The sequence below is a fragment of the Ceratotherium simum genome, chromosome 12 (genome assembly GCF_057802395.1).
Source record: "Ceratotherium simum simum isolate JZ-2026a chromosome 12, ASM5780239v1, whole genome shotgun sequence".
NCBI lineage: Eukaryota > Metazoa > Chordata > Mammalia > Perissodactyla > Rhinocerotidae > Ceratotherium > Ceratotherium simum.
The window spans coordinates 23,033,568-23,058,614 of NC_141911.1; the positions used below are offsets into that span (position 1 = coordinate 23,033,568).

General features: G+C 36.0%; 1 protein-coding gene across 4 annotated transcripts in view; it reads left to right on the top strand.

Annotated features, from left to right (window-relative positions):
* The window catches only part of MARCHF1 (membrane associated ring-CH-type finger 1), a 573,636-nt gene that overhangs the window by 99,885 nt on the left and 448,704 nt on the right, over nucleotides 1–25,047 (top strand). The window contains exon 1 of one of the 4 annotated variants that reach the window (XM_087437462.1): nucleotides 24,891–24,981. The exons of the other annotated variants lie outside the window; for them this stretch is intronic. The gene's annotated coding sequence lies outside the window, so the exon portion shown is untranslated. Of the gene's footprint in view, nucleotides 1–24,890; nucleotides 24,982–25,047 lie in introns of those variants that run through there. 4 annotated transcript variants of the gene reach the window in all.

Consider the following 25,047-nt stretch of genomic DNA (forward strand, 5'->3'; position numbering starts at 1 on the left):
AAGTGCCATGACAGAAGGTGTGGATTTAGTGCTGTGGTGATGAGTGAAGAAGGGCTTCTGACAGAGGTCTAAAGGGTAGAGAGGTTCTGGTGACTAGGATACGCTTCACAGCTCTACCCATGGCTAAATTCTCTTCTTGTCACAAATAATATGTTTGGTTTGCGCATTCAGATGCTGCCATGCAATTTTCTGTCTACTTATATCTAAATATATTTGCCACATACTGAGAGCTATAGCTGGTTGGTTTGGTTGGCTTCATTATATAATATGTGGTAATAATTTTATTATATTATGATCCTATTAACATTGTCATTATAATTACCTAGGAGATTTCAAGTTGAATTTAGTGTCTGAGAGCTAATAAAATTGCACACTTTCAAGAACGGTAGTAGTTAACATATATTTGATAAAACATGCACACAATTTTAGCAGAGTGGAGTCTATCAGCATACCTCGTCAGGTTGATATTAGATTAAACAATTCAGAATTTCTGGTTATATTCTGTAGTTCTTAGCTTAGAAAATGGTCACTTTTTAAATTCAATTTCTACACTGGAAGCTGTCCAAGCACAAAATAAAGCCACTCCTTTAAATACAGGAGAGGAGTAAGTAACAACAAACACATTTGCTGGTGTTGAACAAACTCTTATTTTGAGTATTAAAGAGGAAACAAGGAAACATTGTCATGTGTATATTTAGGGAAAAATCCAAAATCATATTGATGTTTAAAATCTATTTAACATTCATATCTTTAAAAATCTACTTATTAACCATCAACACACATTCATCCCAATTCAGAGGCCTAATTTAAAGAAAAATTCAAAAATAGCTTTAAATTTTTCAATTCTATAAATATATTTTTCAAATAATTTCGTATCTATAATTATATATATATGCATGTGTGTGTATAAAAGTTAATGAGGTGGGCTTTATTTATCCAAGATGAATATGCATATTCCAAGCCTGTTTTACGTGGTTGTTTCTAGAAGGATTAAATGTCATAAAGTAGAACTCAGGTTTACAGTACTCAGTATGGGAAAAATCCACCTATTCAAATGCTTCACAGTAAAGACCACTTCCATTTTCTTAAACCAGATGTCAAGAATTCTTGAAGTACTCATTTAATATTCCCTGAAACTCTACTATCAAGTGGCATTGTACTACGATAGGAAACTAACATGTCTATGCTTTTATTTATTTATCTGTAGGTGGTGTGAGGATATGGAGAGAAACAATGTCTTAAGCAGAAGATTAACTTGAGCTGTAGTGAATAATAGATGAAAGTTCACACTTCAGGGGCCTTCTCTTCACAGTTCTTTCTGTTAATGCAACTTCTAGTGAGTAGGTATCTTTGACCGGGTGAACTGGAAAGGGAGACAGATTTTTTTTTTTAACTGTGATTACGTGAGCCTTGTGTCTTTGATGGTAACAGCACATAGAAAGGACTTCTTATATTAAGAACATCTCTTCACTTAGTTTTGTTGCTTAGGTTTTTATTGTTACATGGCAAATGCAATTTCAACCCAATTTCTTTCTACGTAACTTTATTGGCATGTCAAAATCAATACATGTTGCTGCTCTGAGGCAAGGGTTCCACAAGGAGAGTCAAGTTTTATACCAAGCCTGTGGCTCCTGTTGTTTTTCAAAGCATCTTAAAAAGCTGGAGTAGCAAACATCACTGTATGTTGAATTTAAAAAAGTAAAACAAATATATAGAGCTCTTTCCATTTCTCCAAATTAATGACTATAAGTCAATATATTATTTTACTCCCTAATCTAATACACACATATGTGTATATGTATCTTTTCAAATTCCATATATCAGAAGTTCATATTGCCTATAAACTTGAAGATTTGCATTGAATTAATGAATTTTTCTTCATCTGACTTCAACTTAATGGTCTCCTGTAATTACATTTTATTGTCCTTTTATTTTAGATTAGTTTATTCATAGTTAATTATACAAATTATTGATTGTATCACTTGAAACCATACAACTGGAGATAATAAATTTGGTTATATAACTAAAGTTTACTAATGTCAACTCATAACAAATCATTTTTAACATAAAATAATGCTAGGGGATTAATAAATGTACTACTTATAAATTAGCAAACAGTCATCTAGACATAGGATGGAATTAAGACCAATGGATATAAGAAAGATGGAGAAAGAGAGATGGGAGTTTGCCAAAGACAATCATTCTACCCTGCAATTTTCCAAGGGGCAGGCTATGCGTTGTCGGTCCCTCCTCCCACCTGATTTCAGGGTGGAGAAATAGTAAACTATTAAATCAGCAAGAAAGTCTAAGCAGAAAAAAAGCACCACCCACAGACCACCTCTAGCCCATATAGCTCCTGTACGAATTTTAATAAGATGGTCCATCAAGTTAGATTTTTAAAACATACTACAGTAATAGAAAACTTGAGGTGTAGTAAGGCCAACAGATCAGGAGATAATTATCATTAAAAAGATAATTTATTACTCACAGTTCCCAAGGTTAGGGGAGCACGCTGTGCCATGGGGGCCACACAAGGAAGCACCAGTGTTGGGGAAGAACCTTTATTATGGTTTCCATGAGAAGGAGCTAGAGAGGCAGTGTGGAAAGGGTTGGCATTGGCTACTTTAAATGATTTCAGCAGGCTCTGGGGCCTAGGGGCTGTCCCTGGTTGTCTGGTCCCTGGCGCTGGGGTGATTACACCCAGAGAGCAAGAGCCCAATCAAGGAAGTGGTTGGGGGTGTGGACACTGGATTGGTTGGTTTTGATTTTTAAAAGTGTGTCCACAGGAAGAGGGCTTCTCTTGGAAGGGAGGTGCGTGGGTGCAAGAGGAGAGCTGAGGGAGGCAGCAGGTCAAGGCAAGTTATCTCAGGCATGTTATTGGGTTGTCTACAGCAAGGTGAGTCCAGTATATGCAGGTAGGGCAGATGTTAAAGCATCAAGTTCATAGAAGTTAGAAACACGGTCAATACTTTAGGCGAATCAGAAAGATATTTCTCATGCTAGTTATTCTGGCTAGCTCCCCATTCTCTGCCTTTCTTTTCCCCTGCTCCAAGCCCTGAGAGGCTGACCTTAATGTATCGCATCACTCCAGCTCTCTTCCTTTCTGGCTTGAGGTTGGGCTCAGCAATGAGACACAACTGCCAGAGGTTGGAACGTGGGAAGACGAATAGGTCTGGGTATTTATATTATTCCTGCTCCCTCCTGACATTGTCCTACCTCTAATTATAACCCCTATCAGGCAGCCCTTCTGCCACCACTTCTGCTTTTACCAATCTCTGGTAACATTCACCTTGTCTCTTTATACTTAGGAGTTGCTATGAATTCCCATTGTTTCTACCCACTGGGTGCTTCCCCATCTCTTGTAGATTTTTTGCATGTTGTACATACTTCTGTAAATAGTCCCTTTAATAAACTATCTTCAATTAAACTATGAATATACCTTTTTTTTTTCCTGCTGGGACCCTAACTACTACACACTTTTCCTAGTTAGGCACAGCCCTGCCAGTCTAAGCTTGGTGAAAAAAGTTGTTCTTTGTACTATTAAAAAGACATCTCTTTCTTTTGTCTAATGCCATGCTTGGATGCAGAGTGTGGTAAGTAAACACAGACTACAGTTTAGCTCCCATGGGCCTTCTTGCCCTGTGCTTCACAAACTAGAGGATGCGTTCACAGACAAGAGAATGCAACAATCATCCAGCACTTGCCATGAAAGAACAGAAAAGAAAGGAGAGAGAAAAGGCTGAGTCCACAGAAAAGAAAGGAGAGAGAAAAGGCTGAGTCCCTGCCTCTCACATCAAGTGTTAATATTTAAGGTTCTTTTTCTAATATAATTATACATTAAGACTGTGGCTGTACTTGTTATTCACAATTTTATGTGACTATTTTCATTCAGATAGAATAATATTGTGGTTCTTATGCATCACAATCTCATGAAAGCTATGGATTTTAAGTTTATGGTCTTCTGTTACAATATATTATTGTCCATTTTTATATCAGTTCATTTGTTTTGCATTATATAAATTATGGACTTGTGTGTTCGTATGAAGTTTATGAGAACACACAACTTGCATAGATTTTTTTTTTCTGGTGGAAATTCACACATACATCAATGAGGCTCAACTCTATTGCCCTGAACTAATATCTGTCAAAAATTATAGATTTTATGAGGGTTTGAGAGTAATTTGGACAGAAAAAGGGAGCATTTCTAGTACGGTGGGCATGAAGGAAGAAGTGAAGAATAAGGATGAGGGAGAGAGGAACTTAGATAGCCAAAGAGCATTATGGCAGTGCCCCGCCAGTGGAAGACTGAGAAGAGACCTACTTGGGCTGGGAAAGGGCTCCAAAATTGTAGTTGGAATGTGACTAAGATGTGTTGCTTATCAGTTTACATTTTCATTTCTGTAATATATTCACACTTCTTAATGGTAACTGTAATTGTAATCAAGCTTTGTATTCCATCACTCCTTGTCTCTAATTACATTTATTTCCTTGATGACTTTAACTAATAGCAAGGCTTTAAATATCATCTATATGCCAACAACCTCAAAATTTCTATCTCCAGCCCAGCCCTTTCTCCTGAATTTGACTCACATATCCAACTGCCTACTGAACATCTCTGCTTGAATGTCTAAAAGACATCTCAAATTCAACATGTCTTCCCCACTCTCAGACCTGCTCAGCCCGTATAGTCTTCACTATCTCAGCTGAACACACTACTGTCCATTCAGTTGCTCAAGGCCAAAACCTTAGGGTTTTGTTTTACTTTTTTCTCTTCCCCCCATATTAAATTAATCATGAAATCTTAGTGTCTCTTCCTTTCAATATATCCAAAATCTAATTACTTATCACTAACTCCATTGCTAACACTCTGGTCTGAGATATCATCTTTTACCTAGAGATGAAATTACTGAGTCATCAGATGTGCATATATTCACCATTAGGTAACATCAAACTGTTTTCCAAAATTACATCCTCTTTCCCCTCCCCCAGAAATGTTTGAATGTTATCCTTGCTGCATATTATCACCAACAACCTTTTAAATTTTAGCCTTTCTGGTGAGTATATAGTGGTATCACATTGTGGTTTTAATTTGTGTTCCATGATCACTGAGGTTGAGCACTTTTTTCATCTATTTATTCACCACTTGTGTAGCCTTTTTCATGAATTTCCTGTGATTGCATGACTTGTTGAGACTAATGAAATAAAAATAAATATTGTAGGTTTATTTCTACAACAAAATTTGAAAATATAGCAAAAAACTGATTGTGTACATTTGCATCATGCCAGACCTTAGATTTATATTATAAATTAAATATTAATTTATGCATTCCACTTATTTATATTCCATATATTTTCAGATAGTGGTTTAAATCACTAGAGAGCAATTCTACAGGTTAATTTTATAGCTTCCCAGTTCAATCACATTATCACTTTTCTTTAGCTGTCTGTATCAGAAAACACAGATCTTCATTGCAGCTTTTTTCAGTCTTTCAATCCCCATCTCAAACTGTGGTATGGAAACAATAACAACAAGCCAGTAGTATCTGTCAAATTGTTTAGAACCCATAATTAAGGGAGATTATCTATAGGTAAAGTACATAACTAAGCTCTCAGAACTTCGTTACCGTTAATTCAAACTAAAACATATAGCATTTCACTAACCCATTTTTTTTCTTTTTTTGTTTTTATGAGGAAGATTGTTCCTGAGCTAACATTTGTGCTAATCTTCCTCTATTTTGTATGTGGGACTCCTGCCACATAAAGCATGGCTTGATGAGCAGTGTGTAGGTGCACACCTGGGATACGAACCCATAAACACTGGGCTGCCAAAGCAGAACATGTGAATTTAACCCCTATACCAACTGGCCAGCCCCCACTAATCCACTTTTAACGATTTTTGTTTTTTGCTAATATAAACCAATTAATTAGATCTAATTTCATTAAGTTTTTCATCTATTTAAAGTTTACTTAGAACCAGAGAATCCACTGTGTGTGATATCAGTCCCCTCATTAAAAATGTTTCATAGTATTTTTGTTAATGTTTCTTTCTCTCTTTTTTTTTTTTTTTACATGGAAATACTGGGTTCCATAGATATTTTGCTTCCCTAAAATGTCTCTAATCAATAGGCAACAAAAGAGGAAATTTTATATACTTTACATTGAAAAGTATGTATAGTTATTTTCTTCCTAAAAGTTATAAGAGGTTGTCAACTTCCTGAAATAGTGCAAACAATTTGCTTTTATATTTCATAGTTAGGGTTTGGGTAGTGACTGTTATTTTTCTAAACCAATGGAGAACTTCCTAAATTTTATTCATTTAAAAGAGAACTAATATCTTATATAAACCTGTAGAGAAACTGTGGATTTAAGTTATGGTTGTCAGGTTGTTGATGAATCATTTATTTACTATGAGCACAGAGTAATGCCATTGCTGCTCTCTATTTATATCCATTGTGTGTTTCTGCACATTTAGAAGATCTTTGGTGAAGCTTTCAAACATCTGGTATCACTAAGCTAGTTAAGACTCTTTGATCAAACGTAGTAGTATTATATGTCCAAGTAATACTTTACATTAAAAAATTTTACAAGTACTCTACTATTGGTCAGAAATGTTGATTAAAATAGAAAAATATATTCACATGCATAAAATTAATGATTATCAGTGGCATTTTCTCTTTGATATCTTCTTACTGCGACATGTTACATCTATTTAGACGTATATGTGTGGAAGTCAATTCGTAACATCTATTTTTGTTAAGTTCTCTGGATTTGGGAAGAGGAAACCTGTATGTGGAAGCCCAGCTCTATTATCTGTTGTCTGAGTGACTTAACAAAAATTATTTAACTTCCCTGAACTTCAGTATCCTTTTGTGTAAAATTGGATTAATAATGGCAAACAGAGTCACTTTGAGAAGTAAAGAAGTGCTACACACGCAAAATAAGCTTTGTAAATTGAAATATTATTTTTGTTTGTATGCCATTGGGCTATGTCACTTTAATTTTTTTAAATGAGATCTTTGTTGTATATGATATTCCATAAAATCTGTTATTTTAAAAGTTCAAATAAAGCTATTATCAGGTAATCATAACATATATTATATTCGTATTTTGAAGGAAAAAGAGTAAAAATCTTGCAGCTAGTATTCTAGATTTCACTAAATGCAATACTTCTTTATCTTACTCTAATTTATAACAACTTGCCACGTATGTGAGTCTTGGTTTTATGCATATACTCACTCGCACATTTGGTTATTTGAACTTGTTGAAATTTTAACTCTGTTAAATAGATTTGTCAATCTGGCCTTTATTTATTTATTAAATAGTACTTTTATTACAAATTTGACTCAATAATAGATAAATATAAATGAATTAAACATACACTATCATGATATTTAAGAAATCCAATGCCACAAAAATGTTTTGACATCTTCGTTGTGACTTTAGACACTAAAAGACTTGTCTTAGTAGTTGATGATGATTTATAGTGTATAAATAATTTATCTCAGATTTTAGAGTTGTCCATAATAATCAAAGAAATGCAAGTTAAATTAAATTTATTCATGTGGAGCATCTAGATTAATTTCTGAAACTTAGTTGAGTTATTGGCCACCTTTGAGAATGTGATGTAAGGTACTGTCCTTCTCCATAGAAAAATACACAAATTCCCAGAGATTGGAAATTTTGTGTAAGGTTTCGGAAGATTCCTGGATCCCTACTGAAGTTTATAGGTTCATGGAGCCTATCCTAGGGTATCTTGCTTGAGTAGTTAATTTTTGTTTCAAAGAATAAATACTTAAACATTTTTATACAATTTATAACACACACAAATGAAAAAGAAACAATCTTATAGTCCCATCTAGAGGTATTCACTTTCCCTTGGCATTGATCATGTCGTCAAATATTCTTATACAGCTTCACCTTCCATAACTGGATATTACATCATTGAATGGGAACATCATAGTTTTTAAACCAGTCTTCTCACTGTTAAACATTGAGCATGCTTATTTTTTCAATGTTATAATCAAACTACAGTGAACTTACTTGTAGCTAATAATAAAGTTTCCATAAGTAGAATTGCAGAAAGAAAGTGTATGAACTTTTTTTTCCTTTCAGATTACATTTCCCTCTGGGACTGGTTTATCAACTTTAGTTACTTTCAGGAGTTGATAGCCAAGGTGTCACTTTGCTGAATCCTTGTCCCTATTGGATATTACCACTTAAATAAAAGTATTTGCAAATTTTGAATATGAAACATAATTTTATTGTAATTTCATGATTATTAAAGAGACTTTAAAAAATCAAGCTAAGTTGTCTATGATTTATATAAAAATACAAAATAAAAGCAGCTATAACAACTAGTGTCTATAGTCACCACAAATGTGGCAGGACAATTTAAGCCTAGGGAAAGAAAAGTAAGAAGGTAACTCTTCAAGCCCGGCCCCATGGCATAGCGGTTCAATGCACGCGCTCTGCTGCTGGTGGCCTGGGTTCGGACCCTGGGCGTGCACTGATGCACCGCTTGTCAGGCCATGCTGTGGCGGCATCCCATGTAAAGTGGAGGAAGATGGGCATGGATGTTGTTAGCCCAGGGCCAGTCTTCTCAGCAAAAAGAGGAGGATTGGCATGGATGTTAGCTCAGGGCTGATCTTCCTCATACACACACATAAAAAAAGAAGGTAACTCTTCTGCTAGTGATTCTTGGAGCTTGGAAGAGCAGGGATCAATACATTTAATTAAACACACAGGTGTTAGAGAGCTAGAGTTGGGACCTCAGTTTTAAGAAATACTAGCTATAAAATCATAGGCAAGTTAGGTAATTGCTCTAAAATTTTGTTTACTCCTTTGTAAAATGGAGGTAATATTATTGCCTATTTTATAGAATTTTTGTGAAGGTTAAATGAAATATTGCAAGTCAGGATCTTAGCATGGTGCTTAGTACATACTGAGGACTCAACAAAGATGTTCAATATCATTAATCATCAGGGAAGTACAAATCAAAGCCACAATGAGATGTCACCTCACCCTTGTTAGAATGGCTACTATCAAAAAGACAAGAGATAACAAGTGTTGGCAAGGATGTGGAAAAAAGAGAACCCTTGTGCACTGTTGATGGGAATGTAAATTCATGCAGCCACTATGGAAAACAGTATGAAAGTTCCTCAGAAAATTAAAAACAAAACTACCATATGATCCAGCAATTCCACTACTGGGTATTTATCTAAAGAAAATGAAAAAACTAATTCGAAAAGATATCTGCATATTCATTGTTCATTGCAGCATTATTCACAATCACCAAGATGTGGATGCCACCTAAGTGTCCATTGATGGATGAATGGATAAAGAAAATGTGTGTGTATATATATGTATGTATGTGTGTATACAGTGGAATATTATTCAGCTATAAAAAAAGAATGAAATCTTGCCATTTGCAACAACACAGATGGATCTTGAAGGCGTTATGCTAAGTGAAATAAGTCAGACAGAGAAAGACTGATATCAATTATATATGGAATCTTAAACAAACAAACAAAAAGGAAAAACAAGCTCATAGATACAGAGAACAGATTGGTGGTTACCAGAGGTGGGGAGTAGGAGTGGACAAAATGGGTGAAGAATATCAAAAGGTACAAACTTTCAGATATAAAATAAGTGATGGGGATGTAATGTATAGCATGGTGACTATAGTTAGTAATTCTGTATTGCATACTTGAAAGTTGCTAAGACAGTGGATCTTAAAAATTCTCATCACAAGAAAAAAAATTTTGTGACAAGGGACTCAATAAAAGTTTACTATTATTCCTTTTTTTAATTGGTAACCATTTTTATGACATTAGTAGTACCCTGCAAACCAAAAAAATTAATAATTTGGGCAATGCAGGCTTATGACATTATTGTATAATCATCCTGGGTATTTTAGCTTCAAAAGTATTTTCTATTGTACTTGGTATTTTGAATATTTCTGAAGTCATTTTTTTTATGAAACTGATAGTGAGTCACATTTTAATATGTTAATATTAGATGCAAAAAAGAACAATGGAACATAAGGAAAAGTGCCAAAGTAAGGTGAGATTAGAAGGCATATTTTTGACTCCTCAGTATATTTGCTGTATGGAATCACTGTACCTCCTGTGCATATTTCAGTTGTTTTTTAAAGGAAGTAAGATGTTGAGAGAGATGTTTGCAATAAAATATCTCTAAATGAACTTTTTTTAGATGTCATACACTCATTTTCAGGGAGTATACAGACCATGGAATTTTAATTAACGTAGAACATGCACGTAATCTAAAGGAATAATATTCCACTCAGTCTCTTGCTCCAGAGGCAATCACTGGAAACCATTCTTGCTTTACTTTTCTTAGTGACTGCCTTCATTAATCTTCATTACTTACACTTTTAATTCTTGTCAATATCCTTTGACTCCCAGAAGGGTAGATGAAATTTAGCTCATTTATTTAGCCCCTCTCATCATTTTTACTCCCCTTCACTCTAATATTTTAAGTGATATTATTGTGCTTAGTTATTCTATTGATAACTTTGTAATTTTAAATATATATATGGAATCTTCTATTTCTTGTTCCACAAACATCAGACATTAACTTTTGGCTCTTACTACAAAGTATGAGAATTTTGTATCCTCCACTCTGAACTCTACCATTTATTCTCCTTCACCTTTCCATAAAATTCTCATACAGATTTTTGTGGTGGGAGTTGTTTGCCTTTCCCCCATTTTTTCTTGTAGACCAAAGAATAGCATAGCATTCTCATAGGTTCCAAATTATCTTCTCTTACCATCTCCTTCCCTTCCATCCACTTACATTGTCTTCTTTGCCCCCCTCTAAAGCCCCAGTAGATAGTTGTACGTCATAGTTGCACATCCTTCTAGTTGCTGTATGTGGGACTCGGCCTCAGCATGGCCGGAGAAGCGATGCGTTGGTGCGCGCCCGGATCTGAACCCGGGCCGCCAGCAGCGGAGCACGCGCACTTAACCGCTAAGCCACGGGCCGGCCCTACATTGTTTTCTAAACATTTGTTAATCCGACACTCTAATCTCACTTTCTCAGCAAAAAATTCCCTTTCAAAGATATACTGACTCATTCATGCTGAAAATTGTGTTGCAGTTATTATCAACGCCACACAGATTCATGTGTGATACTGTATTGTCTTAATCACTAAATGGAGCCTGTTTTATAAGTTTTCCCTCTTCCACCACGCTATTTCCTCATGCTTTCTTGCATGCCCCACAGTGCCTAATAGCATTCTGGACACAGTAATCATCCCACCAAGTTGTTTAATTGCAATTAAAAGATGATGATACTCATATGTCATTTCTGATTATGGTGACTCTTTTGTGGTAAGGCGAATCTTTCACAGAAAATGTTTCTGTAAACAGGTAGTTTGATCTTGAAGAAGGATGAAAAAACAGATGGCACATTATTATACAAGGTTACTGTAGAGCAGCTTTTCATCTTCACTGACAGAGTTTATGCTAAGAATAAAGTTTTTTTAGGAAGAATATTAAAAATGCTTTTGCAGGTTATGAAACAATAGAAAAGGTGTGTTAGCTCCTGTTCTAAATTTTCAAACAAGCTAGATTCTCATTTTTCTCCATCTTTGGGGGAAGGGGGTTTGTTCTCTTTGTTCTGTGACATATTTCCATTTGTTATTATGTTAAAATAATATTCTTTTCAAATTCTAAATTTAAAGTGGACCTTTTGTAAAAGATGATTAAAAGTATGAAGAATTATTATTATTTATAAATAGAGGAAACAGTAACAGAGACGTCTTATTGTTTATTGCTTTTCAGAAAATACAGCTGTCCTCTAATTGGTTTTCCCTTTTTCAGGTATTTTTGCTACCAATTGGTGTCAATTTGTCACCTGTAAAACTCCTATGAAAGGTAGAAGCCAGAAAGGAAAAAAAGACACTTTTTCAAAAATTGTTTTCTCAAAAGAATACAGTGTTAAAAGAAATGTGTTTAAAAAAAACACGTCCATGAGATGTAAGAAATATCTATGGGTTTAAAAATAGCACTTGAAACTATAAAATCTGTGATACATTTCTCATAGGACTTTAATGGCTTCTATCTACCAATCCTAGAGTAAACTAAAAAATTATCCTAAGTATCATATTCAAGCAACCCTAAATTTATCACTTAGTTATCACTTAATAAAGTTAGTACAGATCAATACAAAGCAGGTAAAATTTAATAAGGCTTAATATGCCCAGCAACATATGACCATAGACATTTTTTACAGCAGCGCTGCCCAACAGCACTTCCTGAGACAATGGAAATTTCCTATTCCTTAGTGTACAACCAGCTGATCACTAGCCACATGTGTCTATTGAGCACTTGAAATGTGGCTAGTATAACTGAGAAATTGAATTTTAATTTCATTGAATTAGCCACATGTGGCTAGTGGCTAATGCATTGGACAGTGCAGTCTTAGAGAAAAGGAAGACTGGACACAATATCAGTCAGGTTCCTGGCAGCTAACACGTTGTATAGTCAGCAGCGTTTAACTAAAGAAAAAAATAGTGACAATATATTGTTTTTTAGCATATGTAAAAGTAAAAGATATGACAAATTAGCACAAAGGATGGGAGGGAATAATTGGGAATTGTTTTAAGGCTTTTATACTACAAAAAAAGCTAGCCTAAAGGACAGATTTCAACAAATGGTGCTGGACAATTGGATGTCCATAGGCAATAAAATTAACCTTGATGTATACCTCACACCTTATATAAGATGAACACAAAATCATATTCCTAAACATACAATGTAAAACTATAAAAATTCTATAAGAAACCATGGGAGAAAATCTTCTTATCCTTTTGTTAGACAAAGAGTTCTTGGGTATGATACAAAAAGCATACTCCAGAAAAGAAAAATAAAGATAAATTAGACGTTATCACAATTAAAATATTTTCCTATTCAAAAAACTTTAACTGTAAACACTCAAGGAAAGACCCATATACCAAAGTATGTACAGGACTTAAGGAAATAAAAAAGGGAAGGTAAATCCCAGCGACTAGTAATAGCAGGATGTCGTTTTACCCAGAGTTGATGAGGCCAGAGAACCAAATGATGTTACCACAACCCAGGAGGAGTAAAACCCTGGAAGAGGGGCTGCCCCAGAGAAGCTTCATTTGATGAGGAAAGTAGCTACTGGCAAAGCCACAGTGAGGCAAGAGATAGCCCAAGAAATAAATAATCTACCTCTAACCCTTCTCTCCATTATCCTGCTTTTGCTTCCCAGGCGGAATCCAGAGGGTGGGGGAGCCTGGGTGATAGAGTCTATATAGGTCCTCCTTTCAGGGCACACAAGAGAGTGGAGAAGAATAGCAAGTGGATTGGGGAAAATACCCCTCAAATTCCCTTCTCTTTACTAGTCACCTTCTATCTTTGTCTTTTGATTGATTTCTGAAAAATGCATTCCCAATGCAGAAGCAATGCAAAGTCCCATAGCCGCCATATCTTTGCAGAGTAAGGTCAAGTCAGTCATAATCTTACCTGAATCTTAGATTATACAGGTCTAGGTATTTTGCTTTATCCTAAAGCTTTTTCACCTTGATAAATGGCCAAAACTCCCCCAGGGAAAGCTTGGGGGAAGATTTACAATGTATACTTGTTGTCAAGTTACAGTTTTTCAAAATAACTGGCCCTCCCCCTAAATTAGTATGTTGCAAGTCTATAAAGTGACTTAGGTCTAGGACTAGGTTAAAGGGCTGTCAAACCTCAATGGTGACTTGATTCAGATTTATCTCCACCACACATAGATGCTTTATCTCATTTTTTATCTAGAATCCTTGGTGGATACTTCCATATTCATAGTTTTGACTTAGTCCAATGTCACAATTCCTCTTCCTTTGAATAACATCCTTAGAATATCTCCCAGCACTCCTCCTTGACTCTTGCCAAGTGAAATTATCAAAGATCCTGCAACTCCTTCAGTGTATACAGTTTCTCCTTTTGGAAAGGACTGTGCATTTTTTTCTCTGGTTAATACTCAGATGGAAGTCTCATTATGGGACTGGAGGCAATGAGGGATGGTGAGAGTGGGTCCTGAGAATAACCAACATCCTATTTTGTGGCAAATGCCCAAAGTGAAGTCATTGAAACATTTCTTTACAAGGAAGATTGGTTCTCTGAGCTGAAGGAAAGGAGCTGCCTCCATTAGCAAGAACATTTCAGGAAGATTTCTGGATTCAAAATTTCCACTTTTTCTAGTTTTGCCTAGTGTCTAAATTCCTAATGTCATGGCTTTACTCCTTCCCAACAAATTTTCTTTCCTTAGGATAAATGATTTGGCAAGTTGTACGTTTCACTGATATTGCAACTCTGTATCCCCTACAGTTAGATCTTGAGTTTGATCCTAAGCCTTGTCTATCCTATGCTACTACAAATAAGGGATTATTTTAAGGCTGCTATTAAGATTTTCTGAATCTCCACCTGTGACATGAATTGGGAGTTCAGTGTTTTAAACGTATATTTATCTTTATGTAAATTCTCCACAATAGTCAGAAGCAATCATTCCATTTCAAAATCTTTGCAATCACCATTTCTTTTTTTTTTGCCATAGCCACTAAGTGCCAAAGACAATTGACCAATTAATGATTTGTGCTCCATCAGTAATTCATTTCATGTCATTCTAGTGAAAAATTGAAAATTGTGGTGCCGTCAGGTTATCACTCTAGTCGTATCTATGAGAGCAAACCAATCGCAGAATCTTGCTCATGATACCAATTATGGTATCAGTTAGAGTTGTGGCAGAAAACAGATGGCATATTCAAAATGATTTTACTAAAAGGAATTTAAAGAAGACAGAGCTAAGTGAACCAAAGAGGATAGTGAGGCACCCAGTGGGTAATTATAGTGGGAATCCTGGAGGGAACAGCAGAGAAAACATAGGGCATCTGGAGAGACCTAGAGCAGTTGAAGAACCCCTCAGCAGGTGCTATAACTAAAGAGGAAAGCAGCTGCTGTTAGAAATGTAATGAAACAGAGAGAGGATTGAGAGAATAAATACCCTGATCTCACTCTCCTCCCACCCTCTCTTCCCTTGCTGGTGCCTTGCATTTACCAAACCCAGCCAAAGCCAGAGAATAAAGCAGTCCCGTTGAAGCAGTCTATACTGTATCTGGGAAACAGAGCAGAGCAGAGCAGAGCAGACAAGGGCAGAGAATAGAAGAGAGAGAGGCCAACAGGAAATAATGAGCACAAACACTTTAAACGAATCTCAGATAATTTCTGAAAGATCAGTATGTTAAATTCTGCTGTGACTATGGATTTTAAAGTAAAACTTTGAGGAACTAACTTAGTAAATGGATTTTGCGGTATAACCTAGATGCCATCTAAGAGCACTCTGTCCTATTATGTGAAAAGTATTATGACTTGAAAACCACCATGTCATTCTGTGATAAGTCCATTATTATTTTGGTAAGCAAAATATTTGCATTTGGTATGCATTATTATGGTAAGCAAAAATAACTGTAAAATGCAGAAGGCTCAGTTTACCAGGAAGCTATATTGGTTATACAATTGTATGTAAATAATAATAAACATAAATATAGTAATAATTATTTTCTGTGAATATGTTTTTATTTAGTGGATGTGTAATGGTCTCTAATTGTGATTTAATTTGCATTTTCAGATTACTAATTATGTTGAATCTTTTTACGTATACTTATCAATTGTATATCTTCTGTTTTTTTTTTTTGTGAGGAAGATCAGCCCTGAGCTAACATCCATGCTAATCCTCCTCTTTTTGCTTAGGAAGACTGGCTCTGAGCTAACATCTATTGCCAATCCTCCTCCTTTTTTTCCCCAAAGCCCCAGTAGATAGTTTTATGTCATAGTTGCACATTCTTCTAGTTGCTGTATGTGAATGCGGCCTCAGCATGGTCGGAGAAGCGGTGCGTCGTGTGCACCCGGGATCCAAACCGGCCGCCAATAGCAGAGCGTGTGCACTTAACTGCTAAGCCATGGGGCCGGCCCTATATATCTTCTTTAATAAAACCATTAAAACGATTTGCCAATTTTATATTGGGCTGTTTGTCTTCTTATTATTGAGTGATAAGAGCTCTTTTTCACATTTGCAATATGTAACTGTGTGTAAATAGACAGACAGGTAGAGGTTTAGGTATAAATATATATATGTAGACATAGGTATAAATATTTATAATCATATATATGAAAAAATATATATGAAATTATATATATATATGAAGTAAAAAGGTAAGCCATGGAGTGGGAGAAAAAATATATACATATAATATTTTATTATATACTATTTATATAATATATGTTGTTATATGACATATATATGCATATATATCTTGCATATATAATATGTAATATTTTTCTCCCATTCCATGGCTTACCTTTTCATTTCTTTAATAGTGTCTTTCAAACACAGTGATTTTTATTTGAATGAAATTTATCAAATGTCTTTGTTTTATATTCATGACTTTCTTCTAGCTTAAAATATTTGCTTAACCCAAGGTTGCAAAGATTTTCTCCTGTTTTTCTTTTAGAGACTTTATTGTTTTAGCCCTTATGCTTTGGTCTTTGTTCTAATTTGAGTGAAATTTTGTCTATGGTGTGATCTTATGATCAATATTCATTTATTTCCAAATGTACATACAGATATTACAGCACCATTTATTAAAAAATATCTAATTCTTTTTGGTGAATGAACCTGGCATGTTGTAGAAAAATCAACCACAGATGTGTGGGTATACTTGGAAACTCCCTATTTGTTTCCATTGACCCATTGGTCTGTCCGTGTACTAATACCACATAGTTTTGATTACTTAGCTTTGTATTGTCTTGAAATCTGGTAATCCAAGTTCCTCAATTGTGTTCTTATTCAAATTTGCCTTGCTAGTCTGTGTTCTTTGCATTTCCATATAAACTTTATAATTAGCTTATCAATTTTTATACAAAGCCTACTGGGATTTAGATTGTAATTGTATTGAATCTATAAATAAATTTAGGGAAAATTGACATAATATTGATACTCAAAAAAACATAATATATTTCTCATTTATTTGTCTTTATTTTCTCTCAGCAATATTTTGTAGTTTCTGACGTATAGATTTTACATACACTTTAATTTATCCCTAAGTATTCTTGGTTTTGGATGCTATTGTAAATGGTGATTTTGAAAATTGCATTTTATCTTGATTTGTGGTCAGTATATGCAAATGCAATTGATTTTTTTGTATATAGACTTTCAATTCTGTAATTTGTCTTAATTCACTAAGTTCTAACTGCTTTTTGTGAGATTCCTAAGGGTTGTCTAATTACGTGATCATATTTTCTGAAAATAAAGACAATATTGAGTAGAAATTATAAGAATGATCATCCTTGTCTTGTTCTTGATCATAGAGAAGAAAGCCTTCAGATTGTATGCCTGCTTGTCTATCATTAAGTGTGATGTTAGCTAGAAATTTTTCATAAATATCTTTTATCAAGTTGAGAGAATATCTTCCCTTTCCTTCATAGTTTGCTAAAATTTTGTTAACAGGTGTTGAGTTTTATCAAATACTTTTTCTCTATTTATTGAGTCAGCCATGTATTTTTTTTTCTTTCAGTCTTCACTATGGAGCAAGATATTAATTTTTTATTATTGAACTAAAGGTTTACCTGGGATAAGCCTCATTTGGTCATGAGGTATTATCCTTTTTAAACATTACTGGATTCATCTTGTTAAAATTATGTTAAAGATTTTGGCACTTACGTTATGAGGGATATTGTTCTGTAATTTTTTTTCCTTTGGAATGCCTTTGATATACGGGTAGTTTTGATATAAAAAAATTAGTTGGAGAAATGTGCCTTTTTTCATATTTTCTGAAAGAATGTATGTCAGACTGGTATTTATGTCTAACTCAAATATTTGTGGAATTCGTCAGTGGTTTCATCTGGACCCAGAATTTATGAATTCAAATTTTGATAGAAATAGGGTTATTAAGGGCCGGCCCTGTGGCTTAGCGGTTAGGTTCTCGCGCTCCACTGCTGGCGGCCCGGGTTCAGATCCCAGGCGCGCACCGACGCACGGCTTCTCCAGCAATGCTGAGGCCGCGTCCCACATACAGCAACTAGAAGGCTGTGCAACTATGACATACAACTATCTACTGGGGCTTTGGGGAAAAAAAAAAGGAGGAGGATTGGCAATAGATGTTAGCTCAGAGCCGGTATTCCTCAGCAAAAAGAGGAGGATTAGCATGGATGTTAGCTCAGGGCTGATCTTCCTTGCAAAAAAAAAAAAAAAGAAATAGGGTTATTAAGATTTCTTCTTGGGTCAGTTTTATTATTTTATGTCCTTCAAGAAATTTAATTATTTTACCTAATTTGTCATTTTTAATGACATAAAATTGTTCATAATATTATTTTATTATTCTTTTAATGTCTATTGACTATGTAGTGATGTCTCCTCTTTCATCCTTGCACTGGCAAATAGACCCTTTTTATTTTTTTCTTGATCAGTCTAGTTAGAGATGTATCAATTTTATTTATCTTTTCTAAGAATCAGCTTTTATAGTTTCATTGATTTTCTCTATTTTTTTCTAATTTACCAACATCCTCTATTTTAGTATTTCCTTTTATCACTTCTTAAAGAGGAACATTAGATCATTATTTTTAAATTATTTTTCTTCTCTAATATAAATCTTTAAAGCTCAAAATAATTTCCCCTTAAGCACTGATAAAGGTGCATCCTACAAATTTTGATATGCTATTTTCAGTTTCATTTGTTTCCCAATGTTTTTTTTTTCCTTAATTTTTTGTTTATTGCAGTAACATTGGTTTATAACATTGTAAAAATTTCAGGTGTACATCATTATACTTCTATATCTGCATAGATTACATCATGTTCACCACCCAAATACTAATTACAACCCATCACCACACACATGTGCCGAATTATCCCTTTCACCCTCCTCCCTCCCCACTTCCCCTCTGGTAACCACCAATCCAGTCTCTGTCCCTATGTGTTTGTTTATTGTTGTTATTATCTACTACTTAATGAAGGAAATCATACGGTATTTGACCTTCTCCCTCTGACTTATTTCACTTTGCATTATACCCTCAATGTCCATCCACGTTGTCACAAATGGCTGGATTTCATCGTTTCTTATGGCTGAGTAGTATTCCATTGTGTATATATACCACAGCTTCTTTATCCATTCGTCCCTTCATGGGCACTTAGGTTGCTTCCAAGTCTTGGCTATTGTGAATAACTCTACAATGAACACAGGGGTGCGTGTACCTTTACAAATTGGTGTTTTCAAGTTCTTTGGATAAATACCCAACAGTGGAATAGCTGGATCATATGGTAGTTCTATCCTTGCTTTTTTGAGGAATCTCCATACTGTTTTCCATAGTGGCTGCACCAGTTTGCACTCCCACCAGCAGTGTATGAGAGTTCCCTTCTCTCCACATCCTCTCCAACACATGTTGTTTCCTGTCTTGTTAATTATAGCCATTCTGACGGGCGTGAGGTGATATCTCATTGTAGTTTTGATTTGCATTTCCCTGATAGTTAGTGATTTTGAACATCTTTTCATGTGTCTGTTGGCCATCTGTATATCTTCTTTGGAGAAATGTCTGTTCAGGTCTTTTGCCCATTTTTTAATTGGGTTGTTAGTTTTTTTGTTGTTGAGATGCATGAGTTCTTTATATATTTTGGAGATTAAGCCCTTATCAGATGTATGGTTTGCAAATATCTTCTCCCAATTGTTAGGTTGTCTTTTCGTTTTGTTGATGGTTTCCTTTGCTGTGCAGAAGCTTTTTAGTTTGATGTAGTCCCATTTGTTTATTTTTTCTATTGTTTCTCTTGCCCGGTCAGACATGGGTGTTTGAAAAGATGTTGCTAAGACCGATGTCGAAGAGCGTACTGCCTATGTTTTCTTCTAGAAGTTTCACAGTTTCAGGTCTTACATTCAAGTCTTTAATCCATTTGGAGTTAATTTTTGTGTATGGTGTAAGGTAAGGGTCTACTTTCATTTTTTTGCATGTGGCTATCCAGTTTTCCCAACACCATTTGTTGAAGAGACTTTCTTTTCTCCATTGTATGTTCTTGGCTCCTTTGTCAAAGATGAGCTGTCCATAGATGTGTGGGTTTATTTCTGGGCTTTCGATTCTATTCCATTGATCTGTGTGTCTGTTTTTGTGCCAATACCATGCTGTTTTGGTTACTATAGCTTTGTAGTATATTTTGAAATCAGGGAGTGTGATACCTCCAGCTTTGTTCTTTTTTCTCAGGATTCCTTTAGCTATTCGGGGTCTTTTATTGTTCCATACAAATTTTAGGATTCTTTGTTCTATTTCTGTGAAAAATGTTGTTGGAACTTTGATAGGGATTGCATTGAATCTATAGATGGCTTTAGGAAGTATGGACATCTTAACTATGTTAATTCTTCCAATCCAAGAGCACAGAATATCTTTCCATTTCTTTGTGTCTTCTTCAATCTCTTTCAGAAATGTTTTATAGTTTTTGGTGTACAGATCTTTCACCTCTTTGGTTAAGTTTATTCCTAGGTATTTTATTCTTTTTGTTGCAATTGTAAATGGGATGGTATTCTTAATCTCTCTTTCTGCTACTTCGTTGTTAGTGTACAGAAATGCAACTGATTTTTGTATGTTGATTTTGTATCCTGCAACTTTACCGTATTCGTTGATTACTTCTAAAAGTTTTCTGGTGGATTCTTTAGGGTTTTATATATAAAATCATGTCATCTGCAAATAGTGACTGTTTCACTTCTTCCTTTCCAATTTGGATCCCTTTTATTTCTTTCCATTGCCTGATTGCTCTGGCTAGGACTTCCAGTACTATGTTAAACAGGAGTGGTGACAGTGGGCATCCTTGTCTGGTTCCTGTTCTTAGAGGGATGGCTTTCAGTTTTTCACCATTGAGGATGATATTAGCTGTGGGTTTCTCATATATGGTCTTTATTATGTTGAGATACTTTCCTTCTATACCCATTTTATTCAGAGTTTTTATCATAAATGGATGCTGTATCTTGTCAAATGCTTTCTCTGCATCTATTGAGATGATCATGTGATTTTTATTCTTCATTTTATTAATGTGGTGTATTACGTTGAATGATTTGCGAATGTTAAACCATCCCTGCATAACTGGAATAAATCCCACTTGATCATGGTGTATAATCTTTTTAACATATTGTTGTATGCGATTTGCTAGTATTTTGTTGAGGATTTTCGCATCGATGTTCTTCAGTGATATTGGCCTGTAATTTTCTTTTTTTGTGTTGTCCTTGTCTGGTTTTGGTATCAGGGTAATGTCAGCTTCGTAGAATGAGTTAGGGAGCTTCCCCTCCTCCTCAATTTTTTGGAAGAGTTTGAGAAGGATAGGTATTAAGTCTTCTTTGAATGTTTGGTAGAATTCACCAGGGAAGCCGTCTGGTCCTGGACTTTTATTTTTGGGGAGGTTTTTGACTACTGTTTCGATCTCCTTACTGGTGATTGGTCTATTCAAATTCTCTACTTCTTCTTGATTCAGTTTTGGAAGGTTGTATGATTCTAAGAATTTATCCATTTCTTCCAGATTGTGGAATTGGTTGGCCTGTAGCTTTTCATAGTATTCTCTTATAATCTTTTGTATTTCCGAGGTGTCTGTTGTAACCTCTCCTGTTTCATTTCTGATTTTCCTTATTTGTGCCTTCTCTCTTTTTTTCTTGGTGAGTCTAGCTAAAGATTTGTCAATTTTGTTGATCTTTTGACCCAGCTCTTGGTTTTATTAATTTTTTCTATTCTTTTTTTAGTCTCTATTTCATTTATTTCTGCTCTGATTTTTATGATTTCCCCTCTTCTACTGATTTTGGGCTTGGTTTGTTCTTCTTTTTCCAGTTCCTTTAGGTGCATTGTTATATTGTTTATTTGAGATTTTTCTTGTTTGTTGAGATAGGCCTGTATCGCTGTAAACTTCCCTCTTAGAACTGCTTTTGCTGTATCCCATAAATTCTGGCATGTCGTATTTTCATTTTCATTTGTCTCCAGGTATTTTTTGATTTCTTCGTTAACCCAGTCGTTGTTCAGTAGCATTTTGTTTAATCTCCACGTATTTGTGGCTTTTCTGATTTTCTTCCTATAGTTGATTTCTAGTTTCATACTGTTGTGGTCAGAAAAGATGCTTGGTATTATTTCACTCTTCTTAAATTTATGGAGACTTGTTTTGTGGCCTAATATGTGATCAATCCTGGAGAATGTTCCTTGTGCATTTGAAAAGAACGTGTATTCTTCGGTTTTTGGATAGAATGCTCTGTATATATCTACTAGGTCCATGTGTTCTAGTGCGTCGTTTAAGGCCAATGTTTCCTTATTGATCATCTGTTTGGATGATCTATCCATTGGTGTAAGTGGAGTGTTAAAGTCCCCTACTATTATTGTGTTACTGTCTATTTCTGTTTTTATGTCTGTTAATAATTGCTTTATATATTTAGGTGCACCTACATTGGGTGTGTAGATATTTACAAGTGTTATATCCTCTTGTTGGATTGTTCCCTTGATCATTATGTAATGCCCTTCTTTGTCTCTTTTTACAGTTTTTGTTTTAAAGTCTATTTTGTCTGATATGAGTACTGCTACCCCAGCTTTCTTTTCATTGCCATTTGCGTGGAGTATCTTTTTCCATCCCTTCACTTTCAGTTTGTGTCTTTAGTTCTGAAGTGTGTCTCTTGTATGCAGCCTATATATGGGTCTTGTTTTTTTATCCAGTCAGCCACCCTATGCCTTTTAATTGGAGCATTTAGTCCATTGACGTTTAAAGTAGCTATTGATAAGTATGTACTTACTCCCATTTTTTAACTTTTTTTTTTTTTCCTCAGTGTTTTAGTAGTCCTTCTCTGTTCCTTTCTTCTTCTATACAGAATTGATGGTCACTTTAGTTTGACCTCTGTCTGAAAGCTGTACTCTTAACTCCCCTCCTCCCCCCTCTTATGTTTTTGATATCATATCTAACCTCTTTTTTGTGTATTTGTATCCATTACATTCTAATCATGGAAATACATAATTTTTCCTATTTGTGGTCTTCTCTTTTCCCCTTAAATCAGTCCCTTTAACATTTCTTGTAGCACTGGTTTCTTGGTGACAAACTCCTTTAATTTTTGCTTATCTGGGAAAATTTTGATCTCTCCTTCCATTTTGAATGATAACCTTGCTGGGTAGAGTATTCTTGGCTGTAAGTTTTTTGCTTTTAGCACTTTAAATATATCATGCCATTCTCTTTTAGCCTGTAAGGTTTCTGCTGAGAAGTCAGCTGATAGCCTTATGGGGTTTCCTTTTTATGTAACTTGACTTTCTCTTGCGGCTTTTAGGATTCTCTCTTTATCTTTAATTCTGGACATTTTGATTATGATTTGTCTTGGTGTGGGCCTCTTTGGGATTATCTTGTTTGGGGCTCTCTGTGCCTCCTGTACCTGGATGTCTGTTTCCTTCCTTAGGTTAGGGAAGTTTTCATCTATTATTTCTTGAAATAGATTCTCTGCCCCCTTGTCTCGCTCTTCTCCTTCCGGGACACCTATAACACGGATGTTAGTGTGCTTGATGTTGTCCCAGAGGTCCCTTAGACTGTCCTCACTCTTTTTAATTCTTTTCTCTTTTACCTGTTCACCTTGGGTAATTTCTTCTAGTCTTTCATCCAGCTCACAGATCTGTTCTTCTGTATCCTCTACTCTGCTTTTGAGTCCCTCTAGTGAATTTTTCATTTCCAGTATTGTATTCTTCATTTCTGATTGGTTCTTTTTATATCTTCCATTTCTTTGTTGACATTCTCACTGAGTTCATCTATTCTTCTCCCCAGATCAGTGAGCATCCTTAACACTCTTAGTTTGAACTCTCTGTTGGGTAGGTCGCTCATTTCTGTTTCACTTAGTTCCTTTTCTGGGGTTTTGTCCTGTTCCCTTACTTGGAATGTATTCCTTTGCCTCCTCATTTTGCCTCTTTCCCTGTGCTTGTGTCTACGTATTAGATAGGTCAGTTACGTCTCCTGCTCTTGGATAGGTGACCTTATGTAAGTGATGGCTTAGGAGGCTTCCAGTGTGCTTCCCTCAGTTCTCAATGTTCCAGGGGTGACCCCTATGTGGGCTACGTGTGTCCTTCTGTTGTGGCCTGTTTGCTCTCCCTGTAGGCACCCAGGGAGGCCGAGTTATGCTCCTGGCCAGCTGTTGTAATGCTCAGCTGCTTGTAGTTGTTGTGGGCCCTTCAGTCTCTTTATCAGGTGTGGGGAGCCCCAGCACAGTTGACTGCAAGTTCTATTACCACATTTGTGTTGCAGTATTTCTTTTAAGTGAGTAGGCCCCCAGCATGGCAGGTTGTTAGCCTCAGGGCCTTACAATTGCTGTAAGCCTCTAGCCTATTAGGTCTCTTGTCAGCTCTCTGAGCATTGCAGCTGGGAGCAGCTGGCCTCAGGCACAGGAGCACCTGATCGTTTCGGGCTTTGGAAGGTGGGGCAAACCTCCTATGTGGGTCTTTGAGAAGCACAAGTCTTCTGCAGCTGAGAAACCCTGCTGCCCACAGGTCCACACACACAGTCAACACAGTCCTGCCCCGTGTGAGTGCCCCGACCTACCCAAGTGGACCCAGTCTCTCCACGGCGGGAGCCCCTCACACTCCGCCACCGCCCCACACTCCCCACTCGCTCCTTGTGCACACCCTGCCCCGCTCAAGTTGGCTCAGTTGCCAGGCTGCAGAGAATGCAGTCACCAATCTATGCAGGCCACAAGTTGCCTGAGGGCTTGTTGTTGGGTGGGGCCAGTCTCTAGGGTGGGCTGCCTGCCCTGGCTGAGCTGGATTAAATCGGTGCTCTAGCGGGTGGGGCAGACCCTGGGCTAGCAGGCCCCAGGAGAACTCCAATGGCGTCTGTGTCAGCAGGCCCACACCAGGCCACAACAATGGCCGTGGCCAATGTCCCAGTCCCTGGAGAGGTCTCACCCCTCACCGAGATGCACTCAGGGCCTATTAGGTGAGTCTCTTTTCATCACAGCACTGTGCACCTTTCTTTCTGGTGATTTTAGGATGCTTTCTGAAA